Genomic DNA, 13092 nt, shown 5'->3' on the forward strand with positions numbered 1-13092 from the left:
TGCAGTCACAGCAGATGGTATGCTTCATAAGGACAAGCAAAATTCCCAAGGGCAGATGGGAACACATGAAAACGAAATGTATACATTGGATATGATACACACAAACCCCTGACTTCAAACACCATCCTTTGACTTTGCCTGATTTTAAACTTCATATGAATGGAATCACCTAGCCTGTGTTCTTTTATGACTGACCTATTAGCTCATCATTACATTTGTGAAGTTCATCCACGCTGTTGACGATAGAGATGTGGTGGTGGTGGTGGTTCGCGTTGGGTGCAGTCAACCAGATACCGATTCATATCAACCCCACATGGCAGAGTAGAACTGCCACATGTGGTTTTTCATGGCTCTCATCCTAAAAGAAGCAAGTCTACTCATCTTTCTCCCAGTGAGCTGCTGGATGGGGTCAAACCACCGACCTTTCTGTTAACAGCTGAGTGCTCCATGTTTTACCACCTGCCTTCTAGAAGGAGGTCTGCTACTTTTTCATTGTTGCTTGCATCGAGTATCACGATGTATTTACTCATGCAACAGGTAGGTTATTGTCCATTGTAACTCTAACTTATCCTCTGAGACACATTCTCATGGTTTGCTGCTAGGTAGATACCTAAGAGTTAAATTGCTGGGCCACAAGTTCTGCATCTATTCAACTTCAGCAGATTATATCCGTTTTCGCACAATTTCCATGCCACCAGCAGTCGGACCAATTGCCATGCCACCAGCAGTTGGACCAATTTCCATGCCACCAGCAGTGTATGAGGTTCTCATTTGGATCATATGTTCACCCACAGTTAACATGGTCAGATTTGTCAATTTTAGGGTTTCCAATGGATATATAGTGGTAGCTCATTGGGTTTTCAATTTGCACTTACCTGAATATTAATGAGTTTATCACCTTTTCCCAGGTATGTGAAATATTAAAAATAAAATATATGATGAGCACTCTTAACACCTTAAAAATTGTCATACTTACTATCACTCATCCCCTAACTCTCTTCAACCCTGGCAGCCTTAAACAATCGCTGACCTATTTTCTGTCCCAATAGAACCACCTATTATGGAGGTGTGTGTCATGCAGAATCATCAAACATTGAAAAAAAAGGTAAATTTTTTTTAAAAGAAAGAGAAGGGTCACGGTCTCACAAATCCCCCAGATCTAAACATCGGTCTGCGTGGATCTAAAAGGAGGAAGAGGAAAGCTGAGATGGACTTGCATTCTTCTGTTTCTAAATAAAGAAATAAAACATGATATTTTTGAGAATGACTACTTTCAAGGTATGTTCGCATTGTAGCCCGGATCCACTTGCCATTCTTCTTTATTGAGGAAAACATTCCATTGTATGGGCAGTTTCCATTTTATTGACTAGTCATCAGTCAATAGGCAATTAAGTTCTTTCTACTTTTGGGTGTTGTGATACTAGGACACACAGGCATGCATCATTTTTCAGAGGGCATGTTTTCTCTTGGGCAAACACCTAGGAATGGAATTGCTGGATCGTAGCTTAATTCTGGGGTTCACCTTGATAGGAATGGCCGAGTTGTTTTCCAAAGCATCTGCGCCATTTTACAGCCCCACCAGTACAACCCGAGCATCCCCATTTCAATGCTCTCCTTTAATGAAGGCTGGGGAGGGGGATGAGGTTGCTGCAGGTGTATTTATTAACTCCTGCAAATGAGGTGATATTTTTCTACTTGCAATGTGGGAAGATACTGGAATTCTCTTAGTTCATCAAGAAGAAGATTGCACCCGCCTAAAGTGTCTAAGATGCTATCAGGGAGCAGTTTAGGTACTGAGACAATCTGGCTCAGAGGCAAGGAAAACATAAACACTTTCACCTGTTTCATCTGTAAGTTAATTTTAACTTCCATGCAGCCACTCTGGTTAAATAAGGATATGAGACCTATTTTTATGTAGACAGCAATTATCATCTGGGTTGGTCTAGCAGTGAAGATATCAAACGATTCATCAAGAGATTTGACTTGCCTCTGCAGTCCAAACTAGAAGAAATATCTGAGCCTTAATGCAAAAGTATCCCGACCCATAGGGTCTAATTCTTAGCGGATCCTCGTGTCACTTTGAAAAAGAGCTTAATCAAGTATCAGTAATGATTTTTGCATCCTTTAAAAGGGAAAATCGAATACAGCACCCGATGTGCCAAGACATTAGAAACCAATATAAAAGGCGATATCTGAGTATTATATAAATGGCGATGAAAATTATAAGTTCATTTATCAAAAAAGATTACCTGTTCAGGAGTCCTAATGAGAGATCCCATTTGGTGAGCATTTGGCTAATAACTCAGCAGCTGCAGAGCATTATTACTTAATCTAATTATTTCCAAGGAGATGTGATCTATGTGCTGCAAAGACGAACGCATGTGGAGACCTGAAATAGGTCTCAATGTTTCTAACTATTCCAAATTAACCAGAGAAATCTAAGAAAGGCAATATTTACCAATGGACCACCTGTATTCCCAATGTACTGCGAGGTCTAGATCACTAGTGACAAAGTGTCTTGGAGAATGAGAGCAATTATGCAGATAATTAGAGGAAAAGCAATCATTTGTTCCCCTCCTTTTCCTGCCTCTTTACCTCCAATTATCAGAAAATTAACATGAAATATTTTTTCTTTTATAAAGTGAAGTATATGAGTAATTGTTTTAATTTTCTATTTGAATTTGCTAGAGGAACATGATTGAGTGTGAATTCAATTGTCATGATTGTTGGTCCTCAAAATAGTTAGTGTAAGGATGGATACATCAGAAAAATGGCCAGCCCACTGAGCAAGCCTAACGAGACCAGAAGTCTCCGTCTGGGTGTGACATATCTGCAACTGGAGCTATAACCCCATTAACAAGCAAATACTTCCGGACTGATCATCTCCTGAGCCAGAAACAAAATCTGTGGGGCGAAAAGTCTGTGACCATTAGGAAAATCTGAAGATCAATCTTAATCTAGATGACTACATGCGATGATCTCCTTATTGCTGTTAGTCGGTGCTGATCCATAAGAACCTTGCACAGCAGAATGAACCAGTGTCTGGCTCTGCTATCTCCTGTGAGAGGGGCCATAAGAAGGGGCAGAAGTACTGGCTAGCTACCACTTACTTTCAAAGGTTGGCAGGGGGGTAGCATGAAAATGAAATGTAGCAAAATAATGACCGTGAATAAAGCTAGGTCAAGAATGAAGAGGAGTTATTTCTTTTTCTGCATATATATTTTTTTCAAAATAAAGTATGATTTGGAGAAGGGAAGGAAGAACAATGACACTCTCACTTCTTGCAGAACACCTGAACACCCTTCACACCCTTAGATGCAAGCCCTGCCTTTTGGTGAAATTATGTGATCCACCCAGTCTGACCTGCTCCTTTCTGATCTCATATAGCACTTTCTGACAATCCATTGGACTCACAAGTAGCTCTTCTTCCTATAAACGCCATTCGCCTGATTGACTGGTGTAGGCTTGAAGCTCCAGCAACAATAGCAGCAGTGATAACACTGGTACCTGCTCCCTAGCACATACTCATGATACTCATGCTAAGCCTGGTACCAGGTGAAATATTTCACAGAGCACCAGTATTATCTCATTTACTTCTGATGTAGAGCCTTGGAGGGTCTGTTCTTGATGCAAAATTTCTAGTTTATGCAAGTGGAGCTGTTACCCGTGTACCATGGGATCAACGGGTATGATGTCCAGATTTCTTCCTTTCCTGTGATGTCATGCAATTGGAGATGTTGAATGGAGTTGGTGTGTGTGATAGGTAGGTTTATTGTGCCAACCTGGCCAGTGAACAAATGTGGGACTACTTGAAGGGCGGAGACATAAATGACTCAGCAAGCCTCACCTTTCTTGTGTCTTATTCTTTGATGATCGGAACAGTGTGCGGCTGCCTCAATGTGTTCTCTTCCTCAATTTGCAAGCTACACTACCTGTGGGACACCTAACCCATGGACTGTGTCACTGTAGTTTGAGGTTCTTTTAAGACCTGCTTCACCGCGCTACTGGAGTATAGATCGCTTGAACTGGAGACTGTCGGATCCTGTCATCTGGCTGACAGTTGGTGACCTGCCTTGATGTTTGCTGCCTGTGCCCGGATAGCCTGGATTGCTCTACAGAGGACTCAGCTATCTGCTTCCTTGACTTGCAATCGGTGGCTCTCAAGACTTAAAGGACTACAAGTGTATTAGCTGTCTCATGAAAGTGAATTTCCTGAGCCATTTGTACTGCTTTATAGACTGTTTATTTCTTATGTTATCTATCTATCTAAATATATAAAATCATAAGTGCCCTGGTTTTGTTTCTCTAGAGAACCCTGTCTAACATAGTGTGCCTTTAAAACCCAAGAAGTAATCCATTGCCAGAGCAAGACTCCACTCAGAAACCATTCCTGTCATGTGACAGATGGCTCTGTGTTTATGCTTGTGGTGGTTTCCTTTTCAGGACTAAGGCTGACGACATGAGACAATCCACACGTAGCTCCACCAGCATATTGTGCCAGCAGTTCTGTCAATTCGTAATTTACCCCACCACTTGCTACAGGCTTCGTCAAATGGTCCTTAAACTGGCATTAATGCTGCTCCCTATCAATGCTATTTGCATAGTGTGCCACTGAGTCTATTCAGACTCCCAATATGCTAGGCATGGTTCTCTAGAGAAAACCAAGGCACTTAGGATTGCATATATATATATATATATATATATATATATAGGTCTATACAGTGAGAAGGAACATAATGACTAATTAGTCCACACAGCAGTACATAGGGTTCAGTTCAGCTCACTTTTGTGGAACAGCTAACATACTGAAGGTTCCTCAACTCACTTGGGCTGCCAGTCCAAGGACAAGGAAGCAGAAATCAGTCTGCCCTCTGGTAGGGCAGCGACAGTCAGTAGAGCTGGGAGCTTAGCGGCCCTTATAGGATCTTGAACTCAAGTGATGTACATACCAGCAGTGTGGTGAAGCAGATCTTGATGGAGCCCCAAGTTCTAGTGACATAATCCACTGGGTTGACTCGGCCCATGGGGAATAGAGCACACGATTGAGGCAAAGAACTAGCTCAAGCTGCAGCAGCACACTGCTCTGACCACCAGGGAGGAAAAGAGATGGGATGCAAGCTGGGGAAGGTATTTAGCTCGGCAGCCCTCCAATCAAGCTGGGACCTGATTAGATTCTGCCCACATGTTCCTATGGAGGGCTAGTTGGCCCAATAAACCTAACTTTGCTATCTTGTGACCACAAACGACAGAGAAGAAATGGCAAATAGGGTTTCCTAGTCTCTAGACTTTCAGGGAGAGAAATGTCCAGGTCCCGTGGAATAACTGGCAAATCTACCAACCTATTAGCACCCACGTGATCAGCTACTGTATCACCAGACTTCCCATATCTCTATCAAGACCTAAAATTAATCCATCGAATATAACCAGTGTGATTATAAATTATCAAGGGGACATGGGGGAGGGAGGGAAAATGAGGAGCTGATACCAAGTGTTCAAGTAGAAAGAAAATATTTTGGAAAAGATGATAAGATATGTACGGACATGTTTGACACAATGGATATATGCATGGATTGCGATAAGAGCTGTAAGAGCCCCCAATAAAATGAAATTTAAAACATAAATAAACAGTGTGATTTCCAAGATGAAGGGCTGCCTCATCTATATACATAAAGCTGTCTAAACGATAGCCCATGAGTTCTGTACAAGGGACGTCAAAAAGTCCGTGGGCAAATGCTCACTATCTTTTCATCCCATTTTCCACATACTTTCTGAAGTCCCGTCTTACTGGATGCCCCTGACTCAAGACACACAAGGAAGAATTCTTTCTGGCACAACATGAGTGCACATAGCTGTGAGGATTCTGGGGAGACACGTATACATGCAGCAGAGGCCAGGTCCTTTGTCACCGCCACACTGAAGCTACCCCAAATTTGGAGGAGCTGTTAAGAAAACCTTTAACACAGAGGCTGCAAGACTGGGGAGTCACTGGGACATACAGAGAAAAGGTAAAGATTATGACACTCAGCCGTAACAGTTTAGATGTATGATGGTTTCTTGGGGTCACCCAAGAAATTAAGGTGAGTGGATAGCGTTTCCATCAGTGACTCATAATTATGCATTGCGAAGTCATATAGTCGAGGGGAAAGAAACTGCGATGACTCTGATTTTTGAGGGCTTACCTGTAGACTCATAGTCTGTAAAGCTACTGGCTATGCAAATACAGGTACACAAGTAAATAAATTTCCCACAAAGGAGAATTTGTTTGTTTTTGTTTTGTTCTAGTAGGTCACTCCAGTAGCCCAGCAAACAGTTAAGCTTTGTTTTGTTTTGTTTTAAGAGAGAAATTTACACCTGACCTTTGAAAAATCCACCCAATATGTGCAATTGACCCTGGGATTGTGTGAGTCTGAACAGCAGGGGTGCACTTTGATGTGGGTCTCTATCCTGTGGCTCTCATTGTGAGCTGGTGTGGGATCTGCTGAATAACCCCTGTAATCCCCATTGTCTTCACTGGAGTCTTGGTCTCTCCAGAGAGGGGAGATGAAAGGACAGAGAGCATGCACTTCTCATAGCGATGAACTGCCAGCTCAGGACCAGTGAGCTTCACACCGTGTTTTAATGGGATGCTCCATACACTGGAGCTCACTACCACAGTAGCATGAAAAAAGAAATCCGTGTGATCGCTCAGGGTTCTAGCCCAACTTGTTCACGGGTCAGGGATGCACTAGGCACCCAGCCAGTGGCCCAGGTGTTTTTCTCCATCAGGGATGTCTCTGCACACATGATGGGACTGCGTTGTCTTGCCAGCTTGCATACATTTTTCACATTTGTTGGAGTCCTATCTAGACACCTTTTGATCCCTACTGGAAAATATGTGGGTTTTCCTTCGCTGATGGGTTTCCATCTTACACAGGTTCCAGCTCTGACAGTTGGCAGTCTGTAGTGCTGGACTGGGCAGCCTCTCTTAGAGACATTCCATCCTTTGTGGTTTTTCCTAATATATATATCAGTATTCTTTGTCTTCAACAGCACATCTCTTAGGGGCAGGGACCATTTCTCTACTTTTCTCCAATGCAAGCCTTATGCAATTAAAAATAAAAGCTATCTATTACTCTACCAGAATAGAGTCAAACAAAACCCAACTCCTTTGAGCATCTTTGTCTCCAGCTAGTCCAGGCAGTTAAGTAGGCATGTGGGCCATTGACATGGCTAACTAGGACTGTGGAGCTTAAGGCTGGGCTCCACATCGTTTCTCGTTCCACATGCCTCGTTAGCCTGTCTAGACACCGTAACCTGGCCAACTGTTTCCACTCTGGACTCTCTGCATGCAGGGCCTGGGGACAAGAAAGGTTGAACTCCACTCTTCACAAAGAAAGGTGTTCAGGTGACTCAGTGTTTCAGAGTTCAGCAGCAAACATAAAGAATGGTGGTTCGAAGCTCCCCCAGTGACTGCTCCTGTCAGGATGGCAGTCCAGAGAGCCCATGGGACCTTGCCAATGTACAACTCGAGGGCAGTGCCCGTCAGACTTCATTTGATGGCACTTAACTCCACCAAGGCGGGTCCTTCGCATCCGCGAGGGCGTGGCTTAAGTGGCCCTTTCTCAGAGAGCCCTTTCCCAGCTGTCCTCTCCCTCTCTGGAAATCCTCTGCATACACACCTTTTCTTTTCAGTCCTGATCTTTTGCTTATGTGCTTCCTAACACCTCTCTCTCTCTCTCTCTCTCTCTCTCTCTCTCTCTCTCTCTCTCTCCCTGTCCCTCTCTCTCTCTCTCTCTCTCACACACACACACATTTTTATGTATGTTTGTGCTTTGCTCATTTCTTTATTGTCTGTCTTTCCCACGGACAATATAGAAAGATTTCTAGATATCTTTCTCAAATGTGGTCTCAAGCAAACCTCAGTGCCATCAAGTCAATGCTAACTCATGGCAGCCCTATACTAAGGGGACCAGATCTCAACATTAGTAAAGCAGGCCACCATTGATAAAGCTCTTATCCTGGTGAAATAGCCGCACGGCAGCCCCAAACCGTATACCCTAGCTTGCCATGCATTCTTTCTAAAAGGCAGGACTTTTTGAAAACACTGTGGGATGCAGGAAAAATTGTTAAAAATCAGGACTGTCCCGCCAAAAACGGGACGTCTGGTCATATAGCCCTGTACAGCAGGGTTGAACTTCCCCCGTATGTTCCCGAGACTGACTCTTTACCGGAGTAGAAAGCCCAGTCTTTGCGGATCACTGCCACAAGAACAGTCTGAGTCAGCAAAAAGGCCTAGTCCATTTAGAATAGGTCAATTTCATTTTATACTTTGGGCCAGTGTATTACGGTAGGTGGTGCTGTGGGAGGCAGGTTGACCTGCCATCCTCCAGGTCAGCAGTTCTAAGCTACCAGCTACTACACGGAAAAAGGACTAGGCTTTCTACTACAATCAAGATTTAGTCTTGGAAGTCTGCAGAAGCAGTTCAACTTGCCTTCTAGAGTCGTATGCATTGGGATCAATGACAGTGAGTTTGGTTTTGAAGGTTTAAAGGAACTTGTTTAAAGAAACAAGTTGGAAGCAGTTGTCAGCGAGTGAGTCCATTCCAACCCAGGGCAACCTCGCGTGTGCCAGCTGAGAACTGTGCTCCACAGACTTTCAATCACCCCACCTTCTTCCCAGGTACCCAGACTGAAACAAAGTAAAACATTGCCATAGAGTGCATTCTGACTCCTACTAACTCAATACGACAGAAGCCATGGGGTCGCCAAGGCTGTAAACCTTTGTGAAAGCTGACTGTCACATATTTCTTTTGTAGACGTACACTGCCCTGTTGGGGGGAAGTTATTTACTCCTTTGGCAAACAGGACAGGACCACCACCTTGTGTGGTTCATGGCCCCGTGGGAGCTGATGAAGCAATGGCTGGCCTGTCTTCACTGGAGATAAACGGACACTTGCTTCCGGTTCCCTGACTAAAGCTGCAGGAGGCAGCAGTCTGCAAACTTAGCAGTTATTTCAACTTCCCAGCCTCGTCCTCCCCTCCTATCTGTGAATAACTTGGCTGACGTGTCCATGCTTCTTTGTAAACCATCACATTGTGAACAGTCACTTTGTGTAATCCTGTCACGAGTTGCAGGGAATATATTTCCATTTGCCCCTAATAAAGCTCTGGGCTCTGGAGAGTCTTACCCTGTGCTCCCACTGCATCCATCCTTCTTCTTATCAAGAAGTTTTCTGACTGCAGATTGTACCCCTCTCGGACTGGTGAGTAATGCAAGATGAGAGCTGGTCTCTACATTCACTGCCACTGCCCATTTTCTGGTTATCAATTGAGTCTTTAACCACTGACCCACCTCCTGGTAGGATACACTAAACTACAATTTTAAAAAATCAATACAATTATTATTATGGTTAAGCACAGTATACGGTCACTGCTCTCTCGTGAATTAGCCCAGGGTCCTTCTTACTCAAGGGGCAGAGTGGCTTCACCAACGCCAACCGAAACTGGTTTCACACCTGGCTTCTGTTCTCATCATGGTGTTTGCCTTCCCATCCAGTCAGAAGACCACAAAGAGGTTCTCATGGGATCAACATGCAAATGATCCGCATCTTATATTTTGCTGGATTTCAGTCATATGGCTCTCCTTCCTACCAGGAAGGCTGGCAAAGGAGTCTAGTTGCGTTCTAAAAAGAAATAGATCCACATAAAGCTAAAAATCTGTATTATGAATGGACCCTTACCTAAAAAGTTCATGGATCAGCAGGGGATGTAAGGAGCCCGGAGGCTCAGTGGCACATGGGGTTAAGCATTGAGATGCTAACCACAAGGTCAACTACATCAACTCCCCAGTCACTGCATGGAAGGAAAGCGAGTCTGTCTGCTCCCCTAATGATTTGCAGTCTCAGAAATCCTAAGGAACAATTCTATTCTGTTTTCTTTGGCCACTATGAGTCAGAATAGACTCTGTGGCAGGGGGCTGTTGGATTTGGTGGTTACGGATTCAGCTACCAATCTGAAAGGATGGTGGTTTGGTTCTACTGGCCACTTTGTAGGAGGAAGATGGGGCCATTTGCTTCCATGAAGTTTACAGCCCGGGAAACCCTGTGGGGCAGCTCCACACTGTTCCATAGGCTTGTCGTGATTCAGAATGGGCTCCGTGGCAACAGGTTAGCTTTTTGCTTTATTTATAGTGTAATAAATGTATCTACTTTATGCCACAGGAGAACAGACTCAAGACTTTAAAGTCCGTTGAAAAGAAGAATTGAAGTGTGAGGCAGGCTATGGAATACTACTTATCTCGTGGAAAGGGAGTTCCCGGCAAGAACCACCTTACTTGCAATACTGAGGAATTTCAAACTACAAGGCTCCTAGGCTGAATAACATTAGCATTATATTTAAAGTAAATACAATTAATACAAAACATTAAAGTTTTAAAAGTTTCTTACCATAAATCCAATTCCCCATTAAATTGTTTTAATAGACTCTGTTGTGCATTTCAGAGTCTAATGTTTGAAAGTCAAGAAATAAAGTGCTTTAGAAGAATTGTCTCCAATGGGTAAGTGCAATGCCTGGTAATTAGAATCATTTAAGTGAAAAAGAAATTTGAAATAGTATCTCTTCTGCTTCGTAAGCTTGTATGTGATTCATTGTTTGTGAAATATGTTCCCCTGCAAGTTAAAGAGTCATTTGCCTCTCAAATATTATTAAATCAATCATCATTTTGGAAAAAAAATGATTCCAACTCTGTGACACTGAATGACAGAGTAGAACCAGCCTTCTGGGTTTCCAAGACTTTAACTCTGAATTGGAGGAAAGGGCCTCCTCTCTCTCCCACAGAGCAGCTGGTGCTGTTAAACTGCTGACCTTGTGCTTAGCAGCCTGCGGCGATTACATAATCTAATGTCAATTTGAGAGGATTACAAATGAAGGGGTGGAGTCTAGTCTTTCTATCTGGATATAGTCAATGAGGCCTCTGTGTGGGCATGGCCTTCTCTTGAGGATTCTGGGAACTCCTGGATTTCCTCCTTGGAGACAGAAGGCACACTTTCTGCTCACTCCCTGAGAGATGTTCTACTGACAAGACACATGATGCTATGCCCTGGGAGCTGGAGAAGCCACATGGACCTACCCTGATGCAACCAGATCTCTGGAGCTGGAGGGGCCACATAGAGACCCCTGCCAGCACTGAGATGCTTACAGCTCCACTGGATGCACAAGACTTCCAACCCACTGGCCTGTGATCCTCCTGTATTCGCCATCATTGCATGTGTTTCCTGCAGAGGACTTTTTAGTTCGGCTTCAGACATACGGGCTCATATTGCACTTGTGGACTTGATCTGGAGTGGGCTGGGATGTTTTCTCAATATTCAATTGTTCTCATATATAAACCTCTTCCTTAGAGACATATGAATGTCTATGAATTAGTTTCTCTAGACTACCCGGACTCACACACAGCCCACACAGAACCCACTTCACCACTAGTGGAAAATTAAAGGAAACCAGTTAAAAACGATTCCCGGTAATTGAAAAATAACAAAATTTGTACTGCTTTATAGAAATGGATCTGCCAAATTCCAGAGGACTAATTACCAATGGTGTGTAGGGTAAGTGCCAAGATAAAATACCTTGGTACTTTCAGAATGATAAGCACTAATAAGTAGAATCAAACCACTTGTATTCCAGTGAAATTAAAAATCAGTGAAGTCATAGAAAGATAATTAGCATAAGATTGTTGAGTAAAAGCAAATAAATATGACCAATATGTCCCACTCAAAACTCTGTTGTCTACCTTGTCCCGGCAGAGTAGGCTGGAAGAAGATGCAGATAATTAAACAGGAAAAATAAATTTGTCTTAAAATGCAGCGAGAAAGAGCTTGTAGGGTGCTAGGGAAGGAGCAAAAAGGAGAGAAAATCATTACAGATTTTTGTAGGTCAAGTGAGATTTCAAATAGAAAGTTACAAGTAAGTTGTGTCCTTATAATTACCTTTTACTCATTAATATTAGTAGACATTTTGAAAGGCTTTGAAGAAATATACCAAAAACACACATTCATTTTATGCTGCAGTATAATTTATCTTCCAGGGAAGCTAGACCAAGATGCAGTCATTCAAACAGAACGAGGGGCTATTATGTGGTTTAAAATCAGGAAAGATGTGCATCCAATTGTATCCTTTCACTAAAGGTATTCAATCTATATGCTGAGCAAAAAATCCAAAAAGCTGGACTATATGTCAAAGCAATTGCAACAGAGTTGACAATAGCAGTAAAATGGAAATAACCTAAATGTCCATGTCTGGAAGGATGAATCAATAAACTGGGGCGCACACACAATGGAACACTGCGCCTCATTGAAGAACAATGATGAAACACAGGACCACCGCGGGAAATGGATGGATCTGGAGGACATTATGCTGAGTGGAGTCTGTCAATCATGAAAGGGCAAACACTGTGAGGCCACTGTGATAAAAGGAAATAAGGTAAGAGTTTTCCTACCAAAAGAAGCAGACTTTGATGGTTACCAGGGGTGAGAGGGGGAAAGGGAGGGAAACCAAAAGGTTAGAGAGCAAAAAAATTACAAAAGAGAAAAAGGTTAGAGAGCAGGTGTTAGAAGAGGTAGACAATCACAAAGGAAGGTGGGCCAAGTTATTGGGAGGTTGATAAGGTGTTCACATTTTTTGAATACAAAAAGACTGATCTGAAATGTAAACCTCCATCTAATTCACAGTCAAATGTAAAGGAAATAGATGGCTATAGACTCTGTTACAAAATGCAGATACAGTGCTTCCTATAGAGAATATCCTCATATTTAACATTTTTGTCCCAAACTATAGGCTGCTGTACATGAGTTTAAATTACATTATAAACTGGACCATTTGAAGTAGATGAACATGACTTTGCGTCAGCAATGTACACCAACTGAGCATAATAGCAGCTTAGCCAGGATTGTCTTGAGAAACTATTTTCGTTTTCCTAGAACACGCAATGGCTAATATTTGTCTATTACAGTTTTAATAATTAAAATTATCATTCCATTTGATAAATGTCACATTTTTAAGTGTTAAAATCCTATTCTTTTCATGGCGGTTGAGGAAGTTAGTTTATTGTGCCAACCT

Source organism: Tenrec ecaudatus, chromosome 15 (genome assembly GCF_050624435.1).
Source record: "Tenrec ecaudatus isolate mTenEca1 chromosome 15, mTenEca1.hap1, whole genome shotgun sequence".
NCBI lineage: Eukaryota > Metazoa > Chordata > Mammalia > Afrosoricida > Tenrecidae > Tenrec > Tenrec ecaudatus.